Source organism: Tamandua tetradactyla, chromosome 19 (assembly GCF_023851605.1).
Source record: "Tamandua tetradactyla isolate mTamTet1 chromosome 19, mTamTet1.pri, whole genome shotgun sequence".
In the NCBI taxonomy this organism is placed as follows: Eukaryota; Metazoa; Chordata; class Mammalia; order Pilosa; family Myrmecophagidae; genus Tamandua; species Tamandua tetradactyla.
In genome coordinates this window covers 24,476,154-24,502,516 of record NC_135345.1, presented here as the reverse complement: position 1 = coordinate 24,502,516, position 26,363 = coordinate 24,476,154, and the positions used below count along the sequence as shown (strand labels likewise).

General features: G+C 38.0%; 1 pseudogene; it reads left to right on the top strand.

Moving 5' to 3' along the window:
* The first annotated feature begins 16,694 nt into the window (after nt 1-16,694).
* On the top strand, nt 16,695-17,577 carry LOC143663515 (small ribosomal subunit protein uS2 pseudogene; annotated as a pseudogene).
* The last annotated feature ends 8,786 nt before the right edge of the window (nt 17,578-26,363 follow it).

Genomic DNA, 26,363 nt, shown 5'->3' with positions numbered 1-26,363 from the left:
TGCATATTAAAGAGATTAGGTACATGAGTATCATATATTACAAACATTTTTCTTTCTCTCTCTTGTTTGTCTTTTGATTTTGGTTCCGGAGGTGGATATTTTTGTTGTTTTTGTTGTAAGGAAATGTCAGGGGTTGATAATGTTGAAATAATCAATTTCATCATTAGTGTTTTCTCAATTTTATGGTATTCTTAGAATGGGCTCCCTAATCAAACTGTTTTTTTTATTTAATCACATTTTTCCCGTAGGGTTTGTTGTTGTTGTTATAATATTTAACATACCATGAGGTTAAGCCATTAGATTTGCTTTGCTGAAAGAACTGTAGAAATCCAGCTGGCTTTTGTCATATGGTTTTCCAGTTTTTGTGATGTACTTTATTGGAACTATTCTCTTTTAACCAGCTATTGGAAGACCACATACTAATATTCATACACTAATGTACATTTCTAAATTTTCCATTCTATTTATTAATACAATCTTTCTGTTTCCAAACTAGTCCACGTTACATTAACTATTATAATTTAATGAAACATTTGTGTATTTGAAGGGCTATCCCTTCTTCTTATTTTTTCCCTCAGTTTTTTCCTGGTTATTCTTACATGTTTGTTTCTCTAGATGAACTTTAGAATAATTTCATCAATTAAAAAAAAATCCTGCATTCTGATTGGCATTATGACATTTATAGATTATTTCAGGAAAATTCATGTACTTTAAATTTGTAGTCATATTCATAGCTCTTAAATTCCCAGTCAAAAAGAATACATGTATAGATTTATTAGTTTTCTTGAACAAAATAATATTGCATTGTTATATATCTTTTTTTAATGTTTTTCAAATTAAAGGTTTATCTTGAGATAATTGTCGATTCACATGCAACTGTAAGAAATAAAAGAAAGATCCCATGTTCCTTTAGCCAGTTTCACCCAGTGGTAACATCTTGCAAAACTGTATATGATATCATAACAATTATGCTGAAACAATCAAAACACAGAGCATTTCTATCACGAATATCCCTTTTATAACCACACCTACTTCCCCCCCATCCATCCGAACCCACCCCCCCATAACTCCTGTCAACCACTAATCTGGTCTCCATTTTATTAATTATGTCATTTATGATTGGAATCATATAGTATGTAACATTTTAAGATTTTTTTTCCACTCAGAAAAATTATTTGGAGATTCATCCAGGTTGTTGAATGTATCAATAGTTCATTCCTTTTTTATTGCCTAGTTTCATTCCATTGTATGGACTTGCCCATTTATTTAACTAGCGAAGGTTATCTAGATTGTTTAGTTTGGGGTTGTTCTAGTTTGCTAGCTGCCGGAATGCAATATAGGAGAAATGGAATGGCTTTTAAAAGGGGAAATTTAATGAGTTGCTAGTTTACAGTTCTAAGGCTGAGAAAATGTCCCAATTAAAACAAGTCTATAGAAATGTCCAATCTAAGGCATCCATCCAGGGAAAGATATCTTGGTTCAAGAAGGCCAATGAAGCCCAGGATTTCTCTCTCAAGTGATAAGGCATATAGCGAACACAGTAAGGGCTTCTCTCTCAGCTGGAAGGGCACATGGTGAACACGGCATCATCTGCTAGCTTTCTCTCCCGGCTTCCGGTTTCATGACGCTCCCCAGGAGGCATTTTCCTTCTTCATCCCCAAAGTTCGCTGGCTTATGGACTCTGCTTTGTGGTCCTGCAGCATTCTCTGCTCTCTCTGAATCTCCTCATTCTCCAAAATATTTCCTCTTTTATAGGACTCCAGAAACTTATCAAGACCCACCCAAATGGGTGGAGACATGTCATCACCTAATCCAGTTTAACAACCACTCTTGACTAAATCACATCATCCATGGAGATGATCTGATTACAGTTTCAAACATACAGTATTGAACAGGGATTATTCTACCTTTATGAAATGGGATTTTGATTACAACAAGGCTTTTCTAGGGGACATACATCTTTTCAAACCAGCACAGGGGTTATTACGAATTATGCTAATATAAACATTCATTTACAGGTATTTATGTGAACATAAGTCTTTATTTCTCTGGGATAAATGCTCCCCAGGGTAATTACCATGGTCTCATGGTAATTTCATATTTTACTTTTTAAAGAAAATGCCACATTGTTTTCTAGAGTGGCTGCATCAGTTTTCATTCCCACCAGCAATTATTGATTTTGTTTCCTCACCAGCATACAGCATCAATAAATTCTTAATTCTAGCTATTCTGATAGGTGTTAGTGATATCTTATTATAGCTTTATTTCGAATTTTCCTAATGGCAAATAATGTTGACTCTTTCCATGTGGTTACTTGCCACCTGTATATCCTCTTCAGTCTCACCATATCTTTGGCAGATTGTCTAACTGGATTGTTTGTTTACTGTTGAATTTTGAGAGTTCTTTATATATTCTGGATACAAGTCCTTTATCAAATATATGGTACAAATATTTTCTTCCAGTCTGCAGCTTGTCTTTTCATTCTATTTACAGAGTATTTTACCGAGCAAACATTTTTACTTTTGGTAGAGTTCAATTTACCAAGTTTTCCTTTTTGATTCATGCTTTGAAGAGCTCTTTACCAAGCCCTAGATCCTGAAGACTTTCTCCTATGTTTTGTACAAACTTTGTAGAGTCTTACATTTTACAATGAAGACCGTGATCCATTTTGGAGGAACTTTTGTATAAGATGTGAGACTTAGGTCCAGGTTCATTTTCGTTCCCACAGGTGTCCAATTGTTCCAGCACCATTTGTTGAAAAGGCAATTGCTCCTTCATTGAATTGCTTTTTCTGAGGTTTTTATAGGAATTCCACTGAGCCTGTATATGAGTTTGGGTAAAATTGACTATGTTTAGTGTTCCATACTTGTCATGTTAACTTTATACCTAAGTGTTTTGTTTCTCTTCAGAAACTATAAATGATATTGTATTTTTCCTTCCAGTGTCCATGTCTTCATGCTAATGTATAGAAACATAACTGAATTTTCATATGTTTATCTTGCATCCTGCAAGCTTGCTGAATTCACTTATTAGTTCTAGGAACTTCTTATAGATTCCTTGGGATTTTCTATAGATAATCATATCATCTTCAAATAGGGACAGTTTTAAATCTTCCTGTTTTATATGCGTTTTATTTCCTTTTCTTGCCTTACTGCTCTAGTTAGAACTTTAACTCTAAGTCAAAAAAGTGTGGTAGTAGCAGAGATCTTTGCCTTGATCCCAATCTTAGGGAGAAAGCATTCACTCTTTTACCATTAAATAGAATGCTACTGTAGTGTTATATATCTTTGATTGAGAGTTTAAGGGGGGAGATCTTTTCTATAATTCTATAATTCCTGTTTATATTCCTTTTAACATTGTGCTGGTTTGAAACTGTTGTGTGCCCCAGAAAAGCCATGTCTTTTAATCCTCATTCAGTGTTGCTGGGTAGGATCATTTGATTAAGTTGTTTCCACGCAGATGTGACCTGTGCAACTGTGGGTGGGACCTTTTGATTAGGTGATTTCTATGAAGATGTGTCTCCACCTAGTCAAGGCGGAATTGCCTACTGGAGTTCTTTGAAAGGGAACTTTTTTTTAAAATGTCAGAGGCCTTTGGAGATGAAGAAGGAAAATGCCCCTGGGGGAGACTCATGAGAAAAAGAAGCTGGGAGAGAAAGCTAGCAGATGTCACCATGTGCTTTGCCAACTGACAGAGGTGTCCAGAAGCCAAAGACCCCTGCTGATGCCAGCCAGGTACCTTCCCAGATGACAGAGGTGTTCTGGACACCATCAGCCTTTATTGTGTGAAGATATAAATTTAGACATTTTCATGGCCTTAGAAATGTAAACTTGCAAGTTAATAAATTCCCTTTATAAAAGTGGTTCATATTCTGGTGTATTGCATTCCAGGAACTTTAGCAAACTAAAACAAGCATGAACTAATTCATTTTACAGGCAGTTATGGGGCATCTACTGCATAAGTGCAGAATATGTTATAGAATATGGAGTCCTAGAGCTTGAAGAAGAGCTTTCCATCATTAGGAGTTTGTTGGGGACTTCCAAGATGGGACATGCCAACTAGATTTTGAGAAAAAGTGAGAACTGGCCAGTAAGGGTATTGTCCATTCATGTATCTATTGGAAACTTGATGTTATTCATAAGTGTTTATTTAATTAAAAACAACTTGTCTAATTATTGCAAGACATTTTGTTAAAATTAGCTGTTACACATAAGTATGTTTTGATGTATGTGAGTGAATTCTTTAGATAGTATAAGAGACAAATATCTTTAATTGTTGTATAGGATACTAATGTTTTCCCAGCCAGTTTTCCTTAGAACTTTATTAATTTTAACGGTACAGAAGCTCAAAATTTTTAGACAGTTAAATCTGCCATTTCCTGTCTAATTTTTCCTATTGTTTCAATTTTTCAAAAGCCACCATCTCTACAGAGATCTGGTAAATGAGGTCCCAATTTGGCTACCACATTTCAGTGATCTCATGGGATTGCTGAATAGCTCCCCAAAATGATGAAAAATGAAAAGTCAGTTTCTATTTTTCATAAGGAAAAGTTAAAATAGAACAGACCAAAGAGAGAACTTGTATATTGTCCCTAAGAATAATAAAGAGGATGATAAACAATGATTTTCCATGCTGATAATTTTGGTTAAGAGTAAATGAGTTTCCAGTAAAGTAAAAAAGTTTCAGCTGGTTATGGGAAGAACTTATTAACCACGAGGGTGCTAGAACAATGGGATAAACTCCAAAAGAAGGTGATAGAACAATGGGATAAACTCCAAAAGGTGATAGTTTCCATTCTAGTATAGTGTTTCTCAAGATAACAGAAATGTTTTCCCCTCAGTGCTTATATACCAATGGTTTACAAAATGGGGTTATTACTTGAGTACCTTGGGGAAGATACAGGGAAGGGATAGGTCTTTTAGCAGGAAGCCTAGGTCCTGGCTCTATAGCTAAAACATAAAGAGAGGCCGAGAAAAACAGGTTTATCCTGTCTTCTGCTTACTGGTAGGTGCTAATGAAGCTGATAGTTCAAAGTCCCTTCAATACAGTATTGGCTGACATTAGTAGTCAAAACACCAGTCACATTCCAAAAAATAACAATGTTGGCGACAGCTTGGCAGTTTTGGGGTCTTTATTAATTCAGATTTGGCCTTGGATAAATGGGTTTACAATGAACACCCCCAAGTCCAGCATCATCATAAAATTAAATATTGGAAGAATCAAAAACATTGAGAATATAAAAATGTATAAGGGGTTAAAAAGAAGCATATTTTTCCATGGTTTAGAAATGCTCTTCTTGTAGGAAAAGTTAGATAAAAATAGTTTAGCACATTCCCAAACTCCCAAATTAACCAAATTTCTTTTCGTAGGGCAGGCATATTCAGCATACAAATCAATGGTCAAAATCTGGTCATTAGTTACTTTGAAATCAGACATAAAAATGCATATTTTACATTTTGAAAAGTCTTTAATTGACTAATAGAGCCATGGTAAAAGGAGATTAAAAATTTTTTCAGCTGCATAAGATTTTCAATGAGTTCCTAAGGATGTGGGTGGGTATCTCTGATTTTAAGATTGAGTCTATTAGTAGGAAGGAAATGTAATGTCAGGCATTAGAGCCTCATTTTTACTATCTAGCATTTATGCAATTCATTTCCTCTCTGAATAGAAAAATACTTTATAATATTTAAATGTTACATGTAAAAGACTAAAAATACAGCTATTAGAGGAAGGCTAAGCCCTACCTCACATTGTATTAATGGGGTCATCAGGACTCAAATTCCAGGAACTCAAGTTTGTCAGATTTATTCAAACTTGGGGAGTCATGAGTCAGACTTGGGGAAACTGACACATGAATAAATTCTCAACTAACTGAGATACAGATGAATGGGGGACTAAGCATATATACCTGCCTTCCCTTCCTCAACAAATCCTATGATATGACTGGAAGAGGTACTTTCAAAAGGAATACATCCATACCAGTATGGGGAAACCATAAAAAAAAAATAATTAATGAACCAGAAAATAGGAATTATTCCTAAAACAGAAAGCAAAAATATTTAAGAGGAAAAAAAAAAATACCTGGAGCATATCACAATTGAAAACCCATGCAAGAAAGCAGTGGGAGTACTAATGATTGAGGGGGGCCATGCTCAGGGCAAAGGCAATTCATTAATTCACACTTTTATTCAACAAGTATTTGTTAAGCATCTATTATATGCCAGGCACTGTGACCAAAAGGAGATTCTTGGCCTCTTGGGGCTTATGTTCTAATAGGAGGAGGTAGATAAGAAATGATAACCTTAATATAAACATTTCAGTGTGTCAGAAAGGGATAAGTACTATAGAAATGAAAAAGAAGGTCAGAGCAAGAGGGATTTGTAGTGTGGGGATAGATATTTAATAAGGTGGTCAGGGTAGACCTCATTGAAAAACAGAGAGTTAGCAGCAATAGGGCATGGGGAGGCATTCTCCACAAAGGGAGCAGTGAGTGCAAAGGTACTGGGGTGGGTGTAGGTATTCCTGGAATGCCCAGAAAACACCAAGGGATCCAGAATGGCTGCCGAAAAGGAAGTTAGGAGAAGATGAAGTCAAATTGGTCAAAGGGAGCTGGGTCATGTAGACCCTTGCTTGGAACTTGGGGTTTACGCCAACGAAATGGGAGTTGGAGCAAAGAGTGGAGAAGAGAGTGCAGGTTTTGAGCAAAGGAGTGATGTGATCTAACATACATCTTAAAGGATTTTCTCTGGGTTCTATGCTCAGAGCCAAGTATAGGAGGGCAACAGTAGATACAGGGAGACCAGACAAAAGGCTAAGATGAGAAAGTATTGGCAAAGTCTCCTGAGGAATGGGAGAAAAATGCGGAACTATTGAACCTTACCATCAGGGAATCCCCTGATACTGTGTCAAACTTTGGGGACACCCAAATCAATAGGTCATGCCCTTAATCATGAGTCTTACTCTTGTGAAGCTTATGTAGGTAGCGGAGAAGCTTAGACTACCTATAGGCATGTCTAAGAGTTACTTCTGGAGGACCTCTTTCGTTGCTCAGATACTCAGTCTCTGTAAGCCCAATTCTGCAAGTGAAATCATTGCCCTCCCTGCTACGTGGGACATTATATCCAGGGGTGAAAGTCTCCCTGGCGATGTGGGAGATGACTCCCAGGGATGAATCCAGACCTGGCACTGTGGGAGCAAAAATTCCATCCTGACCAAAGAGGGGAAAAGAAGTGTAATTAATAAAGTATCAGTGTCAGAGAGAGTTCAAATAGAGTTGAGAGGCCCCTCTGGAGGTTGCTCTTACTCAAGCTTCAGTTAGACCTTGCTACCTATCATAACATGCCAATCCCCAATTAGGACCATTCCAGCCAATCCTAAAGAACACCTAGGGCAATATAAGATCCCACAAGGGTTCCATGCACTAGAATTACTTTCCAGAAACATACTACCTCCAGATGGGTCCCTGGTCCTGATAAGTCCTGAAACCTAGCCCAGCCTCTCCAGAACATCAGATAGTTTCATCTCCATATCCCATATTAGTGACAGACCCTTCCAATACGAGAAATTAGAATTGCCATAGCCCAAACACTCCTAAAGAGAGGAATGGAAAGATCAAAAGTGATGGTGGAGTTATACAGAAAAGATAGGATTTCTTGGATCTGTGATTTTAAGTCTTTCGTAAGAGTTGGGAAATTTTCAGTGATAATTTCCTCCATTAGTTTTTCTCCTCTTTTTCCCTCTTCTTCTCCTTCTGGGAAACCCACAACACATATATTTGTGTCCTTCATGTTGTCATTCAATTCCCTGAGTCCCTGCTCATATTCTTCCTATATTTTCTTTTACTTGTTGGATTTCAGATGTCCCATCCTCCAGTACACTAATCCCATCTTCTGCCTCTTGAAATCTGACATTGTAGGTTTCCATTGCTGTTGGTTTTTTTTCATCTCTTCTACCGTGCCTTTCATTCCCATAAGTTCTGTAATTTGTTTTTTCAGACTTTCGATTTCTTCTTTTTGTTCATTCCTTGCCTTCTTTATATCCTCCCTCAGTTCACTGATTTGATTTTTGATGAGGTTTTCCATGTCTGTTCGAACATTCTGAATTAATTATTTCAACTCCTATATCTCATTTGAATTGTTGGTTTGTTCCTTTGACTGGGCCATATGTTCAATTTTCCTAGTATGATTCATTAGTTTTTGCTGGCATCTAGGCATTTAATTATCTTAATTAGTTTATTCTGGAGATTGTTTTCACTTTTTTTTACCTAGGATTTTCTTGCTGGATGACTTTGTTGTCTATCTGTTCTTTGACATTCGGTTCAGCTAAGTCTGGACCTCTAGCTTAGGTTTTGTTTAACAGATCAGAATTTTTCAGTTCTTGTTTTCTTGTTTCTTGCCATGCCTGTCTGGTGCCTTTTCTTCCTCCCTTAGGAGGGTCTACTTAGGTATTATAGACCCCAGCCAGATTTTCCCAGACCAAACTGGCCTCCTGTCAGGAGGAAGGAGTCACCTGCATCAGTTTTCCCTGAGGGTGAGACCCAGCAGGTTGAAAGGCTTTCCTATGAAGCCTCTGGAGTATGCATTTTTCCTGTCCTGCACAGTATGTGCCACTTTTCTGCCTGCAGGTCCCACCAGCATAAGGTGATGCGGTACCTTTAACTTCAGCAGACTCTCCCTGCTGGGGGCGTGGTGGAGACAGAGGAGAGGTTCTAGTCTGGTTTTAATCACTTCACTTTTTCAGACCCTGGGGTCTGAACTCCTTGAGGAAGGGATTCCACCTGAGCTGGGCCCCACCTCTCTCTTGGGGAAGGCACAGGCTCCAGACAAGCCCTCATACAAGCTTAATTCTGCCTATGCCTGAGGTGTTGGAGTCTGAGAAGCCCTGCAACTGTATCCAAAAAGCAGTCAAGCCATAGAAACACAGCCACCAAAATAAAAGAGAAAAATCCTTTTCAGAACAGGACCCCCATTCCTCAGGTTTGCCAATCAAGAGCGTAAATTGGTATGTTGCTTTGTATACCTTCAGATCCTATGTGCCCCCTCCTTTCCTTCAGGACCCATACCTTGTTAAATCTGAAAAAAACTCTGCTTTTTTTTTTTTCTTTTTCTGTCAGCCCTGCCCACTCTGTGCCAGGGCAAATACCAGCAACCTCCACTTTTACTGGAAGTTCAGCTGAGCTGGGGGCCTATTTTTAGTAGTCAGAATTTGTTAATTAATTCCACATTGGAGTTTGGTTGCTCTCAGCCCTTGTTGCTGGTAAAATTCCTTTCCTTTCCCCTCTGGGAAGCAGCCTGTGGGGGAGGGGAGCCAGCCGCAATGGCTTGAGGGACTCACGGTTCTGGGGGGGCTTGCAGTCGGTCCAGCTGGTCCAGACTGGGGTACGCTGTGTGTTCAGTCACTGACGTGGCCCCTGAAGTTGTTCTGTACTGTTCCCGGCTATTTAGTAGCTGCCCTGGAGGATGAATTAAATCCCACATCTCGCTAAGCTGCCATCTTGACCCTCCTCCCCAACAGTGTTAGAAGATAGGATGTAACAAATGAACATGAATGCTGAATCATTAAATTGATACCTCTTTTAGTCTCCAGTATTTTAGTGCAGGTAGAAGTAAAAACCTAAAATTGTGAAATTGTAACCCATGTCAAACTCTGAAATACATACTGCAACTAATTGTGGTGCTGGGCTTTGAAATGTATAGCTTTTTTGTATATATGTTATTTTTCACAAAAAAAAGAAAGAAAAAAAGTTGATTGTGATGACAAAAAAAGTATTTAAGCCCTTTAGCATTCTATATTCTGGAGCAGCTAGAAGGAAAAATATGAGTGGATCATATAGTAGCCCATGACAAACTCTGGGATCTGTCCTGTAACTACTTGTTGAAGAGTGCTTTGAAACCATTGCTCGTTTATTTCTTTGCTTTGTATATACATTATACCACAAAATAAAAAAAAGTTACAAAAAAAAGGGCTAAGATGAGAGAGAATGGTGGCTCTGACCAGGATGAAAGAGTGGAGGTAGTGAAAGTGATAAAATTCTGAATATATTTAGAACCCATAGGATTTTCTGATGCATTGGGTGTAGGGTATGAGAACAGAAAAGCAAAGGATGACTTATGCTTTCTGGCTTGAACAACAGGTTATATGGGGTTGTGCTCACCTGAGATAAGGATGGCTTCAGGTAGAGTGGGTTCGATGAGATTTGGAAGAGGGGGAAGGTATTCTGGAGATCCATTTTGGATGTGCTGAGTTTGAGGTGTCAATTGACACTCAACTGAGCAGTAGGCAGCTATACAGGGTCTGGAGTCTGGAAATGAGGTCTAGACTGAAAATATAGACTTGGCCATTGTGTGGTTTTGGAGCTAACTGAAGTGAGAAAAGGGTAAATATACTTACCATATATAACTAAATATGCCTTGCTCAGGTCTGTCACCTGTGTTATCCCAGACACAGAACTTACTGTTTTGCCTGGCAGTGGGTGGGAAAGTAGGTTTTGACATTTATTATAAAGACACACTCTACTTCCAGAAATGTCAAAACTTGAACAAATATTTGCATTTACAGTCATAAAATTAAGATAATTGCTGTGTGTTTGTTACCTTCACAAAACTATCAGTTCCTCAGTTCTGCTATTTTTTTTCCTACTTCATCTCTGTATACATGAGTTCAGCACGGTGTTTTATATATATTTTGTGCTCAATAAATGCTATGAAAAGAATGAATAAACACAGATTATAAACTAGTCTGGTATCTAATGATACACATGCATATAATATGGTTAGTTTGTCATTGGTTTGAAGGGATGCTTCCAATTTATTTTTCCCTATCTCATGAATTGGGAGGGAGATATATTGTTGCTAAATTGCAAGAAAAATCACAAAAATGGAAAGAATCATCTCATTTAAATTTTCCATAAACCATAGAACTTGCTTCTGCTTCTGTGATAGACAGCAGGTCATAACCTGTTATCAAATATCTACAGGACATTTTAGAAGAATCCAGTAGTCCTTTGGTCCAGAGCCTGTTTTTTTCAAGACATGTGTGCTCAAGATTGTCATTCTTTATGGCATGTATGTTCTCATGTGTGATTTTGAACTGTATGTACACCAGAAAAACACAAGTTCCCAAGCTTAATCCATTCTTGTGAGTGTGAGTCCATTGTAAGCAGGACTGTTTGATGAGGGTAAGATGTGGCCCAGCCCAATCAAGATGGATCTTATTCCTATTTGTGATGGTTAGGTTCCAGTGTCAACTTGGCCGTGATGATGCCCAGTTGTCTGGTCAGGCATGCACTGGCCTGACAGTTGCTGCAAGGATATTCGGTGGCTAGTTGATAAATTGGAAGGCTGGTGTATTAAATCATGAGTCACTTGATTGCATCTGTGACTGATTATATCTATGATCAAGTGAGGTGTGTCTCCAATGATGAGATAATCCAATCAGTTGAAGGCTTCTAAGGGAGAAGAGAGACTCTTTCACTGCTTCTTCAGCTAGTGAGCCTCTCCTGTGGAGTTTGTCCAGAGCCTTCATCAGAATCACCAGCTTCACAGCCCTGCCCTACAGATTTTGAACTCTTCCATTCCCACAATTGTGTAAGACTCTTTTATAAATCTCATATTTATAGACCTCTCCTGTTGGTTCTGTTTCTCTAGACAACCCTAACACACTATTACAGGAGTCCTTTATAAACAGAATTAAACTCAGAGAGTGAGAAAACCACTGGAAGCAAGAAGCTGAATTCAGTGGAACATGGAAGAAAAAAGGAGAGGCCAAGAGAGCTACCTCATTCATTGCCACGTTACAGAAGAGCCAAAGACCAAGGATTGCCAGCAGCCAACCCCTGAATGCCACAGTCTTCCAGGAGAAAGCGTTGCCTTGATGAAACTGGACTTGAGCTTTTCCCCGGCCTCAAATCTGTAATGTAATTCCCATTGCTTAAGCCATCCTTTCGCATGGTATTTGCTTGAGTAGCCAAGAAATCTAAAACACGGGTTGTTGGCATACATGTAATATTTAAAGCTATGAGACTGAATCAGATAACAAAAGGAGCGAGTATAGATATGGAAGAAAAAATGACATTAAATGATGATTGTAGGGACTGATTCACATCCCTCACAAAAGGCAAAAGGACCCCTGGTTCCATAGGTGTGAACCCATTTGTCAAACAAACCTTTGGAGATGTTGTTAGTTAAGGTGAGACCAAACATGAAACTTGGCCTTAATCCAATTTGGCTGACAAGAGGAAGCAATAGGAAACAGCCAGAAGTTGTAAGTCAATAAACCAGGAAGAGAAAAGACAAGACACTGCTATATGCCTTGCCACGTGATGAAAAAGCCAAGCAAGAAACCCTAAGATTTGCCCACGAGTCAGAAGATGCTGATCTTGAGAGGAAGCAAGCCTCCTAGCTTCTGAAACCTTGAGTCAATAAATTCCTGTTGTTAAGCCAACTTCTTTGTATGGTATTTATTTTAGCAGACAATGATTGTCTCAATTGGTGCCAAAAAAAGACTTGATAAGCTTCAAATACTCACTCCTGATTAAAAAACAACAATTAAAAAATAGCAAAATTTTTGGCAGGATAGAAATAAAAAAAAAACATTTAAGGATAGATTTTTTTCTTTGTTTTCGCTACTTGATATTTCTCAAATTACAAAGCAATACAAGCTTATCATCACAAATAAAAACATACAAAGATCTGTAAAGAAAAAGTTAATCATCCTTTCATCCCCATCTTAAGCCCCTTTGAGGTAACAAATGTTAACAACCTGGCATTTATCCCTTCACATCTTTTCCATGGCTCATTCAATATTATGCACATTTTACAGTGCGTGATACAAAGGTTTGTTTGTGCTTTGTTTTGACGAATAAAACCATATACACTACTATAACCATGTATTTTACTAGCTTTTTAAAATTTAACAATATATCATGGACATCCATGAATATATGTATTAAAATTTTTTTGATCAGATTTTTTTCTTGTACCCTTGTCCTTTTAGCAGCTACCCAAACCTCAACCCCTACCGCCAACCTGGAATAGCCCATGTTAACAACCTCTTATAGAACATTCCATGCATATCCCCCCAAGCTCATGTAATAATAAACAAACAGAATATACATATTTATACATACACATACTCATACATATGTACTGATTTGTCACAGGGAACCATAATATATTCAATTCTCTGTGTCTTGGCTTTCTCACTTAATACCTTGTGGAAATCCTTCTAACTCACTTGAAGTAACTCTAATTTCTTCTTTTTAGTAGCTGTATGGTATTCTATTATGCAGCCACATGCACAATTTATTCACACATTTCCTTATGGGAGATACATTCATTTTTTGGTTTAGTTTTTTTGCTACTTTAATGGTACAATAAACAATTTTACATAGAGTGTTTCATACTTGTTCTTTTTACTTCTAGTGGCTACATTCTCAGGAGTGTAATCATTGGGTTGAAATGTATATGGCTCTTTATTTCAATAAATGTTGCTAGATTTTTTTCTCAAAAGGCAATAACAATAACATCTTCCCAAGTAATGCATGAGATTTCAATAGATACTATCTGTCTTTAAATTTTGCCAGTCTGATGGGTATAGAGTAATATCTTATTATTTTAATTTTCAGCTCCCTAGTTGCTGGTGAGTTTGGGAAACTTTTAGTATGTTTATTAGCCATTAGGATTTGCTAGCCTGTGAACTGCCTTTTAATATCTTTTGCCCTTTTAAAGAATTGGAATTGCTTATCCTTTCCTATCATTTTGTATTATATATAAGAAATAGTAACTTATTTGCTATCTGCATTAGAATTTTCTTTTTCAAATACATTTTTTTACTCTTAAATTTTTTTTTTTTTTTTTACATGGGCAGGCACTGGGAAACGAACCCAGGTCCTTGGGCTTGGCAGGCAAGCATTCTTACCCGCTGAGCCACCGTGGCCCACCCTTAACTTTTTTATTGTGCAATTTGCCACGTTAAAGTCTTATATTTTTATATGATCAAGTATGTCTACATTTCATAGTTTCCAGGTTTCTAGTTTTAGTTTAAAAGATTTTCTCCAACCCTAGATTTACATGTTGTCTCCTAAACATTCTTGTAAGATTTATTTTTTACATTTAAGATTTAATCCATTTGGAATTTATTTTTGAATTTGTTGTGAAATTGGGATACAAGTTCATTTTGTTCTAGATGAATAGCTAGTTATGCCAGCACTATTTATTAAATAAACCATTCTTTCCTACCAAATTGAATACTACTTTTGTCACATGCTAAATTATGATATATACTGAGGCCTATTTTTGGATCCACTCTTCTGTTCCACTGATTTATCCACTCTTATGCCAATACCACGCTGATTGTATTACAGCGATTTTTTTTTTTATAACAGTGGCTTTCAGTAAAAGGCAAGTATCTCATTATTTATTTTCTCCATACTTTCATTTGCTATTCATATTTCCATATGGGGCTTTAAATAATTTTATCTAATTCTCCCCCCCCAAAAGATATAACTGTTGGTATAATAATTGGAATTGTGTTATATTTATTTATTTAGGAAGAGAACTGTTATTTTATGATATTAACTTTTCTCATCCCAAGCAAGGTATACATGCAAATGTAAGAAGGATACATTATATTTCATAATATTATCTAAATTTAACTAAATCCCAATCAACATCCTAGCAGGAATTTTTAAGGGGATTTCATAAACTGGTTGTACAATTCACATGAAACAGAAAGTGGACTCAAATGGCCAAGAAAACTTTGAAATAAAAATAATGATTCTTTCTCTACCAGATATAGGAGCATATTACAAGAATCTATACCAAGAATTTACTAACATACCATAAGACTTCTGCTTTTGGCCATGATGAAGTACCAGGGCTCAGGTTTAGCCTTCCCCTTAAACAACTAAATTACTAGACAAAATATATGAATTTTTTTTTCCAAAATGTAAGAACATATTTATTTGCACAAGCATCATATGATCTGTGAAGTCATGTCTCATTTTAATGCACATTAACGTAAGATCTATCAGTGCAAATTTATCATCCTCCAAATGTAGTACACTTCCAAATGCTGTTCCTCCACATAGTTTCTGGGTTTCATCTTAGCCAGTGGTATTTAGATGAAGAAGGGGAAAGAAAGAGAGTCCATCAGGGACTACTTGATATTGTTACTTAACTGTGCTAGGTATTCCCGCAGCTCTCTCACAGCCTGGAACCTGCTGTAGCATGTCTTTGGGTTGGCACATTCATCCAGCAGGGCTTCGAGTCACCCCCCTTTGGCGATGTCACTCGGCGGGTCGTGGAGGAGCCTCCCAGAGGTGCTGCGCCAGGTGACATGTCTGGATAAGAGGTTCTGACAAACAGCATAGTAGTTGTGGTCCACGGTGACACAAGCACAGAGGATTTCTTTTGAAAATGATAAGCAAGCCTCCTTATCACAGCCATCAAAAAACAGTTTTCAGGCATGGGACAACAGGCAGCCTTGAGAAGGAAAACAAACAAGATGAACCCTAGATTGTCCTAACTTACTGCCTGGAGAGAATTTCTCAGCTGCAGAACAGGGAAGGAAAACTCAATTGGAGCCTAGTGCTCTCTGACTTGAGCAGACAGACTGCAGAGTTTGAGAAGGCCAAAGCAACTAGAATTTATTGGGCAACATGCCAGAGAATAAAAAGCTATGCAGAGAGAGGTCTGAAGACCTGCAGTGGGTTCCCTCTGAGTGTTCAGCAGAGTACTAGTCAAAACATGCATGTGAGAAAACTAAATAAGATAGAGGAAAAGCATGAGCATGTTACAGAGAGAGATGGAGATCTAGAAAAAGCCTAAATCAAACTTTCATAAATGAAAAAATATAATATCTGAGTTGAAAATACACTGGATGGAGTTAACAGTTGATTAAACACTACAGAAGAAAAGATTGGTGAACCTGAAGACATAGCAATAGATACCACCTAAAATTAAATACTGAGCAAAAAAAGGCTAGAAAAAAATGAAGAAAGCATCAGTGAGCTATGGGACATCACATGGTCTCATATGTATATAGTTGGAATCCCAGAAGGAGAGGAGTAGGGGCAGTTAAAAAAAACGTTTAAAGAAGTAATATCTAAAAATTTTCCAAATTTGATGAAAATTATAAAGCCAAAGATTCAAGAAGTTAAATGAATTTAAAGCAGAAGAAACATGAAAGAAATTATATCAAGGCACACCATACTCAAATTGTGTCAAATTAACGTTGAAGAGAGAGGAAAAAGACATAAGAACAAAGAATGACAACAGGCACCTAAATAGGAAAAAGGCAATCCAGAAGATAGTGATTAAACATCTTGGAAGTCTAATAGGAAAAAAAAAAACCTGTTTATGCACAAGTCTAAATCCGGCAATAAATACTTTTGAAAAGGAAAACAAAATGAAGACTTTTTCAGACTTAAAAAGCTAAAAGAATTACACCAGTAATTCTAACAAGAAACGTTAAAAGAAATCCTTTTCAGGGAAAAGGAAAATGATACCAGGTGGAAATCCAGAACTACACAAAAGAATGAAGAGGACTGAAAATGGTGACTATGTGGGTATTACAAGATACTTCCCTCTTATTAAAAAAAAAAAAAAACTCTTTAAAGGGTAGTTGAGCCTTTCTGCACTACCTGGAGAGGGATGTCCTTGGTTCCCATCATAACTTAAAGGGAAACTTAAACAATGTCCAGAGTCCTTGATGTCCTGTAGATCGAAGAGGAGGATGTCCTTGCAGCAGGCACCCAATTTAGGTGGCATTTGACTTCCATATGGGACAGTACATCTACAAAGGGAAAAATGATGGCACCTACATCACAAATCTCCAGAGGACCTGGGAAGCTTCTGCTGGTGGCTCATGCGATTGTTGCCATTGAAAACCCTGCTGATGTCAGTGTCATATTCTACAGGAATACTATCCAGCGGGCTGTGCTGAAGTTTGCTGCTGCCTTTGGAGCAACTCCTATTGCTGGGCACTTTACTCCTGTAAACTTCACCGACAGAATCAGGCAGCCTTTCGGGAGCCGCGTTTTCTGGTGGTGACCCATCCCAGGGCTGACCGCCAGCTTCTCACAGAGGCATCCTATGTTAATCCGCCCACCACTGCTCTGTGTAACATGGATTCTCCTTGATGCTACGTGGACACTGCCATCCATGCAGCTACGACAGAGCTCTCACAGTGGGTCTGATGTGGTGAATGCTGGCCCGGGGAAGTTCTGCGCATGGGTGACACCATCTCCGGTGCACACCTGTGGGGACACCTGTGGGGAATCATGCCTGATTTCTACTTCTACGGAGATCCTGACGAGATTGAAAAGGAAGAGCAGGCAGCTACTGAAAAAGCGGTGACCAGGGAGTAATTTCAGAGCAAATGGACTGCTCCAGCTCCTGAATTTACTACTACTCAACCTGAGGTACCATACTGGTCTGAAGGCGTACAAGTCTCCCCTGTGCCCGTTCCGCAGTTCCGTACTGGAGACTGAGTGCTCAGCCTGCAGCTGAAGACTAGCCTCCAGATCCTACTGCTCAGGCTACTGAGTGGGTTGGAACAACCACTGAGTGGTCATAAGCTGTTCTTCCACAGGCTCTTAAACAGAAGTGGAAATAAGGTTGCTGGAAAATAAACAAGTTCTTTTTTTTTGTTTGCATAGACAGGCACCGGGAATTGAAACCAGGTCTCCGGCATGGCAGGAGAGAATTCTGCCTGCTGCGCCACTGTGATCTGCCCCCTATTTTTTTTTTTTTTAAAGGTAGTTGACTGGAACAAAGTACTGATACATGTTATAACATGGCTGAATCTCAAAAACTTTATGTCAGGTGGAAGAAAACCACACACACAAGACCACATATTGCATGATTCCAACTTATATACAATGCCCAGAAAATGCAAATCTATAGAGACAGAGAGTAGTTTAAAGGTTGCCTGAACAGAGGGTGGAAATGGTGCCTGCAAATGGGTACAGGGATCTTTTGGGGTTGATGGAAATATTCTGAAATTGTGCTGTGGTGATGGTTGCACAATTCTGTAAACTTACTAAAAATCAGTGAATCATACACTAAAGAGGGGGGAATTTATAAAAAGATAATAATTTAATGCGAAAATAATAACAATATGTTATAGTATATATGACATTTGCAGAAAAAATGCATGGCAACAATTGCAAAAAGGTTGGCAGAGGGTAAAGGGGAGAATATTGTTGGATGATTCTTTTAGTATATGTGAAGTCATGGAATATGGCCATCAATAGGAGAGTAAGTAAATGAATTATGGTATATCTATATAATAGAATACTATCAAACAATAAAAAGGAAGAAATTATTAATATGCATAAATACATGGGTGAATCTTAAAATAATGATGTTGGATAAAAGAAGCCAGACAAAAAAGAATACATACTGTGTGATTCTGTTTGTATTCAATTTAAGAAAATGAAAAATAATCCATAATGACAGAAAGCAGATCAGTGATTGCCTGGAGAGGGATATGGAGAAAGAAAAATTACAAAAGAATATGCGGGTTATGGATATATCCATTATTTTGTGTGCATGGTCATGATTTTACAAGTGCATGCATACATTAAATTTCCTCAAATCTGCGTGCAAAAAAAGACAAAACATATTACGCTTCTACATGGCACTCTTTGCAGACAAAAAATCTGGATTAAACAGCTATTGTTTTCTTAAAATCCTATAAAATTATTAGAATAAAATATGAGAGAAAATATCAGAAGAAAAGTAGAGCATTTTATAATTCTGATATGTGTAAGCCCACCTGTTTTAGTTTGCAAGCTGCCAGAATGTGATATACAAGGAACAGACTGGCTTGTAAAAGGGGGAATTTATTAAGTTGTTAGTTTACAGTTCTACGGTCATGAAAATGTCCAAATTTGAGCAAGGCTATGAAAATGTCCAATCTAAGGCATCCAGGGAAAATACCTTGGTTCAAGAAGGCTGATAATGTTCAGGTTCCTCTCTCAGCTGGAAAGGTGATATCTGCTAGCTTTCTCTTCAATTGCTTCCCCAGGGCTCTGTCAGTTCTCGTGGGTCTTGTGGCTCTAAAGCTTTTTCCAAAATGGTTCCCTCTTAAAAGGCTCCAGTAAGCAACCCCATCTTGAATGGGTGGAGACACATCTCCGTGGAAACCATCTGATCAAAAGTTACCACCCACAGTTAGGTGGGTCACATCTTCATGGACACAATAAAAAAGCTCCCACCCAGTAATACTGAATGAGGATTAAAGAGCTTAGCTTTTGGGGGGTACATAACAGATTCAAACACGCACATCACACTAAAGAAGAAAGAAAAAAAAGGGAATCATAAAGAAAATATTTTCAAACTATAAAATATAAAAAAGTAATATCCTTAGCATATTAAGAATTCCTTCAAATCAGTGAGAAAAAATGTAAGGAATTCAAATTAAAATATGAGCAAAATTATGAATAGGAAACACAGAAAAACATAAAATTCAGAGAACTGCAAATTAAAGCCATCTATAACCATTTTTACATTTCATATTGATGAATATTAAGAAGACTGATAATTATACAACATGGTTGAGATTAAAGGGAAATATGTATCTCATGCTGTTAGTTGGAGTGAATATATTGGCACAGGCTATTTAGAGCACTAAAATGCATTGTAGTGGGCGGACAAGGTGGCTCAGTGGCAGAGTTCTGGTCTACCATACCAGAGACCCAGGTTTGTTTCCGGACGCCTGCCCATGCAAACAAAACAAAACAAAAAAACAAAATAAAATGTATTGTAGTATGCTAAGTTCTAATAAGATGTTCAATAAAGCCAAAGTTTTAATCTTGAGATTCTATTTCTAGGAATCAATCCTAGAGAAATGCCTTCAGGGGTATGTACAGTATTTTGGTATTACCTGGAGATAGTGTCTATCAAGCCTCTCTTGATTCTTCACACCTTCTTTATTTTTGAATAATGGTTATTTGGCTACAATATGCACATTCTCTTTGAAATAAAAAAAGTGTTTTGGTCATCTTTGTGTTCCTAATATTGTTAGGAAACTTAATAAATGCCAGTGATTATAATGATAAAAACAAACAAACCAAAAAAATAAAGGAAATAATTTGCTAACTTCCTATTTACAGAGTAATTGAACATTGTTATGTAACTCATTTGGCTTATATGGCTCTATGTGGTAGGATTGTGGGTAATTTTGTTTTTATTTATTATAGCTATAGAATATTCTGCAACACCAAAATGAACACATTACTTTTATCAGGAAAAAAGTTATAAATAAAACCTATGGACTCAAATGACACCTTTATGTTTTCAACTTGGTCTGAGGTCTTTGCAGTAATTTTCTATCTTGTTTATTTTCTTTTTCGTATTTTATTTGTATGTACATGTCATACTCTATGAAGGTTCTGAGCAATTTTAAATCTATTTATTTAGTGTATACTAGGTTGTATATTACACTACATTACTCAAAGAACATTTATTAAGTACCCAGTGTTAGAAGATCTGGGAACCCAATTAATCATAGCTTGTCTTAATTTCCTATTCTGTAGGTCCCCAATGTGAAGTAACTTTATTTAAAAGATATCTTCAAAACCACATTGGCATAACGGGAGAAAATATGAGTACTTCTATCTAAAATAATGAGAGATAAATTATGTTTTATCGCTTTTTAACAGTGGTTCTCTCTATATTAGGAAAAATAGAAATTTATTTAAAAAATTTAACAAATGGTCGTGTGGAATTTGGTAGAGGGAATTGAAAAATAAATATCATAATTTAATAAGTGTAGTCAATGATCCACTTTTTCTAATTAATCAATGAATCCTGTTTCAACCTTGACAACCAACTATTGAAATGAATTGAACTTAGTACCGAAATTTTGACTTGCTGTCATCACGAAGTGGTAATCCAAGATTTTTAACAATAGTGCACATGACAAATAACATGTGTTCAATTAAAAAATAAGATTGATAGAAAATTTTCTAAACCATTAAATTATTATGAAAATATTATTTATATCATAATCATATGAATTATAATATCTCCACTGAATGTTTTTGGCAAATTTAGTTGAGCTGATTATCTAATAAATTGATCTTTTGGCAAATTAGCCTTAGGTGACTTGGTATGCCAGTTTGAAAGTATTATGTATCCCACAAAAACTACGTTTTAATCCTCATCCAATCTTGTGAGATCAGCTGTTTCTTTTAATCCCTATTTAGTACTGTAGGTTGTAAACTTGATTAAATTATCTTCACGGAGATGTGACACACCCAATTGTAGGTATTAACATTTGATTAGACAGAGATGTGACTCCACCCATTCCAGATGGGTTTTGATTAGCTTAATGGAATCCTTTAAAAGAGGAAATATTTTGGAGAAATGACAGAAGCCTCAGAGCTGACAGAAACTTCACAACAGAGCTAACACAGATGCGGACACATGGAGAACAGAGATACGGATGTCTGGAGATGCGTGGAACCCAGCAGACATTGCCATGAGATGTGAAGCAAATCAGAACCTTGAGAGAACCAAGGGAAGCCAGGAGGTGAAAGCCAGCCCCAGAGAAGCAAAGTGAGGAACTCCCACATGGACAGAGACTGGAAGCAACGGATCCCAGGAGCAAGGGACCAGCAGATACCAGCCGTGTGACTTCCCAGCTGATAGAGCTGTTCCGGACGGTATTGGCACTTCTTGAGTGAAGGTAATCTGCTGTTGGTGCCTTAATTTGGACAATTTCACTTCTTTAGAACTTCCTTAGAACTGTAAACTTGTAACTTGTTAAAGTCCCCTTTATAAAAGCTGTTCCAGTGCTGGTATATCACATTCCGGCTGCTTACTAGCTAGCATCCTTGGGTTTTGGAGCCTGGGCCATTCAGTAAATCGGCCTTTGGTGAATTGTGATTTAGAAAACTGACTTTTGGAGAACTAAGAGCTGCGGCTTAGCACTGAGACTGATAGAGGGGCTAATATTTCCTTCCATTTTGAATGGAAGCAATGCAGATGGGCAACTGTAGGCCTCCCTTTGCTTGCTGGTGCAACAGAGAGTGAGAACAGGGTGAAAGCTCTTCCTTGGCAAGCTTACTCCAAGGACCAGCAGTGGAGAAAGAGAATGGGCTTCATTTGTGGGCATACACAGAATCAAGAGGACAAAAATCAAGGCAGGATCACCCAATGTTTTAATTTGCTAAAGTTGCCAGAATATAACACACCAGAGATGGACCAGCTTTTAGTAAGAGAATCTGTTTAGTTACCAGTTTATAGTTCTTCAGAGGAAAGGCAGTTACTTTTCATCTGTATTTCTCTGTCATCAGGGAAGGCACACGGCAATGACTGCTGGCCTTCTTTCCCGGCTTCTGGGTTCCAGTGGCTTTCCCTGGGGCGATTCCTTTCTGCATCTCCAATTATCTGGGCTGGGCTATGAGTGCTGAGATGAGGTATGCTGAGATGCTGAACTCTTTTCTGACCCCTCTCTTTTAAGCTTCCAGCTAATTAAGTCACTCGTGGAAGGCACTCCCCTTAACTGACTGCAGAGGTAATCAGCCATAGATGAATTTCACACCCTGGTGATTTAAATCCACAGAACAGAACAATGGGGCATCATCACTTGATCAAACTGACACCTGAACCTAACTATCACACCCACTGACTCATTAATCCCACCAACTGAGAAATATGGACCAGTGGAGATCAGCCTCTCCACTGATTTCCCCAGTCAGAAAGCAACTTTATCAAAAGTCACTGCTCATTAAAGTTGAAGCCCCATCTATCTATTTTTTCATTTATTGCTCATGCTTTTGGTGTTAAGTCTAAGAAGCCACTACCTAACATCAAAGGACTTTATCATGAAAATAAAAAGACAACCTACAGGATGAGGGAAAATATTTGGAAACCATATATCTGATGAGTATAATATCCAGAATATACAAAGAAATCCTACAACAACAAAAAAGACAAACAACCCAATTAAAAATGGGCAAAAGATTTGAATAGACATTTTTCCACAGAAGTTACACTAATGGCCAATAAGCACATGAAAAAATGTCTGACATTATTAGCCATTGGGGAAATTCACATCAGTAGCACAGTGAGATACCATCTCACACCCACTAAAATGGCTATTGTTAAAAAAAAAAAAAGGAATATAGCAAATATGGGAGAAGATGTTGAGAAATAGGAATTCATTATTGGTGGGAATGTAAGATGCTACAGCTGCTGTGGGAGACAATTAGGCAGTTCCTCAGACAGTTATGTATAGAATTACCATACGACTCTATAATCCCACCTCTAGGTATATACCCAAAAGAACTGAAAGGAGGGACTTGAACAGACATTAACATACCAGTGTTCATAGCAGCATTATTTACGATTGCCAAAAGATGGAAGCAACCCAGTATCTGTCAACAGACGAATGGAAGAACAAAATGTGGTATATAAATACAATGGAATATTATTCAACCATAAAAAGGAATGAGATTCTGAACTTTGAAGAGAACATATTAAGTGAAATAAGCCAGCCACAGAAGGACAAATATTGTATGAGCTCACTGATGTGAAATAATTTGAATATGCAAGTTCAGAGATCAGAAACTAGAATACAGGTTAGCAGGGGTTGAGGTATGCGTAGAAAATGGGCAGTTAATGCTTGATTGCTATAGAATTTGTTTGAGATGATGGAAAAAGTTTTGGTAATGGATGTTGGTGATGGTAACACAATATTGTGAATATGATAACACCAGTGAAGTGTATAATTCAAAGTGGTGAAAATGGGAAATTTTAGGTTGCGTGTAATGTTAGCAGAATAAACATTAAAAAGTATCCAATCACATCTCCAGTCACTTTCATCACATTACCCTGTATTGTTCTCTTCAGTGTACTCATCAATATCTGAAATTTATCTTGTTTCTTATTTGCTTATTGTTTGTTACTGTCCACTGGAATGTAAGTGCCACAAGAATAGGAAGCTTGCCTCTCTTGTTCATCACCATATCCTCAGCATCTAGAAAAGTCCCAACCTACAGTAAGTGCTAAATAAATACTTGCTGAATGAATGAGTGTATGAATATGTCTTTTTCAAACTTTCAGACAAGTTATCTGGAATTTTTAGGTTTAAATTGAAAACAAAGGAACCAATTCTAATATCTTAAATTGGGCTTCCTGGGAAGCAGAATTTGAAAGTGAGGCTAGTATGCAGGACATTTTTTAAGGTGCTCCTGTGATCAACACAGGTGGAAGGGAAGGAAGAAAGCAGGATTGGGCAGAAGGAAGTTTGGCTGTGTTATAGTCAGACAGAAAGCTAAGCTGATCTCAAAAGAAACTCTGAAGCTGGAATGGCCCTTCAAACTTGCCCCAGATTATGAGTGGGGCTGGGCTTTTATATTTCCACATTGACCAGACACTGCCACAGAGTGCTCTGGGAAGGGGGTGTGCCCTTGAGTGAGGTGACTCTCTTCAGCCAAGAAAATTCCTGAAGAGGGCTGACAGCTGAAAGTTATCTCCTGATGGTACTCTTTTTTGTTTTGTTTGTACTGGAAATCAAACCTGGGTCTCCAGCATGGCAGGAGAGAACTCTGCCTGTTGAGCCAGCATGGTCCGCCCTGCTGGTGGCACTCTTTGCAGCTCCTGGGGGAATAAGTCCTTCTCTTCTGAAGGGGGAACTGGGTGGCACATCCCAGGATCCCATTACAGTTCACCACTTATGCTGTTTAGTTTCAATTCTTTATATAAGTTCTAGGAAGAGGTCTTCAAGGATTCTGGAGCACCTTTTTTTCCTGTGGAAAGCTCAGAGAACAAAGGTGAGTGGGATGTCCTGTAGACCCTACTGCTGCAGAACGTCTGAGTAGTGCAATGAGACTCATAATTTTCCCCTCACCCTTATCTGGCACCTCTGTTGGTCCTGGAGACTTATCTAATAGTATGGTCCAGACCCTCAACTCTGAAGGGCTTGAGTACTAGGTCACTATGTTCTTCTCAGGCTGTGGCTGCTACATTTATCTATTTACTATCAGAATTGGGCAAGAGATTACCAGGAGGGGCACAAAGGGATAACCTGGGTGGAAAATATATTCCTTGCTGCCCACTTTGTGTAACAGTAGCCTTAGCTACTGCCATTTTTCAGTTTGCTAAACCTGCTGGAATGCAATATACCAGAAATGGGTTGGTTTTTTCAAAACCAACCTTAGTTCCTCCTGGTGATCAGGGCCAATTACTTCAGTCACGATGTTAATTCCTCTTCTTGCCCTCTTGTCCCCTGGCAAAAGGAGGTTAATGTGCCCAGGAGGCAGCCAGGGTGGAAGTATTCTTCTTTGGGAGCGAAGACACTTAACTGTTCAGGACCCAGAGTTGTAAGAATGGGAAACACAAATTTGGATCTCATGATCATATGCCTATTCTCACACCTCCGTTAACATTAAGTGTGTCCATTTGTCTGATTCTATTGTATGTGGAATCACATGTTAGAGGATTAAAGATTCTATAAATTCTTGGATAATAGTACTGGCTGAGGCCCTGTGGGTCACCCTTTTACAGGACAGGAGGCTTCCTATGAAGTTGTCAAGTGCAAGTGGTTGCTTGGTCTTTTGGAGTGGTGGTATCACATTTGTTACTCAGCATTGGTATCTGTTGCTAGCAGGTTAAGCTTGCAGTGGTAACATGTGCTGGTTTGAATCTGTTATGTACCCCAGAAAAGGGTATGTTCTTTTAATCTAATCTTGTGAGGACAGACCTATTCCTGGGTAGGACCTTTTGATTAGGTTGTTTCCATGAAGATGTAACCCTGCCCTTCAAGATGTTCTTAATCCATTGCTGGAATTCTTTAAAAAGAAAGGTATTTTGGAGAGAGCTCAGAGCCAAGAGAAACTAAGAGAGAAAGAAAATGCCCCAGGAAAAGCCAGAAGGACCCAGAGGAGTTGAGAGAGACATTTGGAAACCAACCCAGGAGAGAAGGGTCAGCAGACATCACCATGTGCGTTCGCATATGACAAAGAAACCCCGGACGCCATTGACCTTTCTCCAGTGAAGGTATCTTCTTGCGGATGCCTTGGTTTGGACATTTTATCTCCCTAGAAGTATAGCTTTATGGTCTAATAAATTCCCTTTGAAAAAACCAACCCATTTCTGGTATATTGCATTCCAGCAGCTTTAGCAAACTGAAAAATGGCAGTAGCTAGATTAGCCTTAAGTGGGACCCTATACTGTTGTGTCCATGCATATCCTCGGTCCTGCTACCATGGCAACTCCATTCAAGTGCCCATTATGCAAATACAGAAGTGGCTGATGCAAGAGGTTGATGGATATTAACTGACGAAGTCATTTTGTCTATCTGTTTTTTAGTACCTCTTCTATGATGGATGCTCTTCAACCAATATTGAC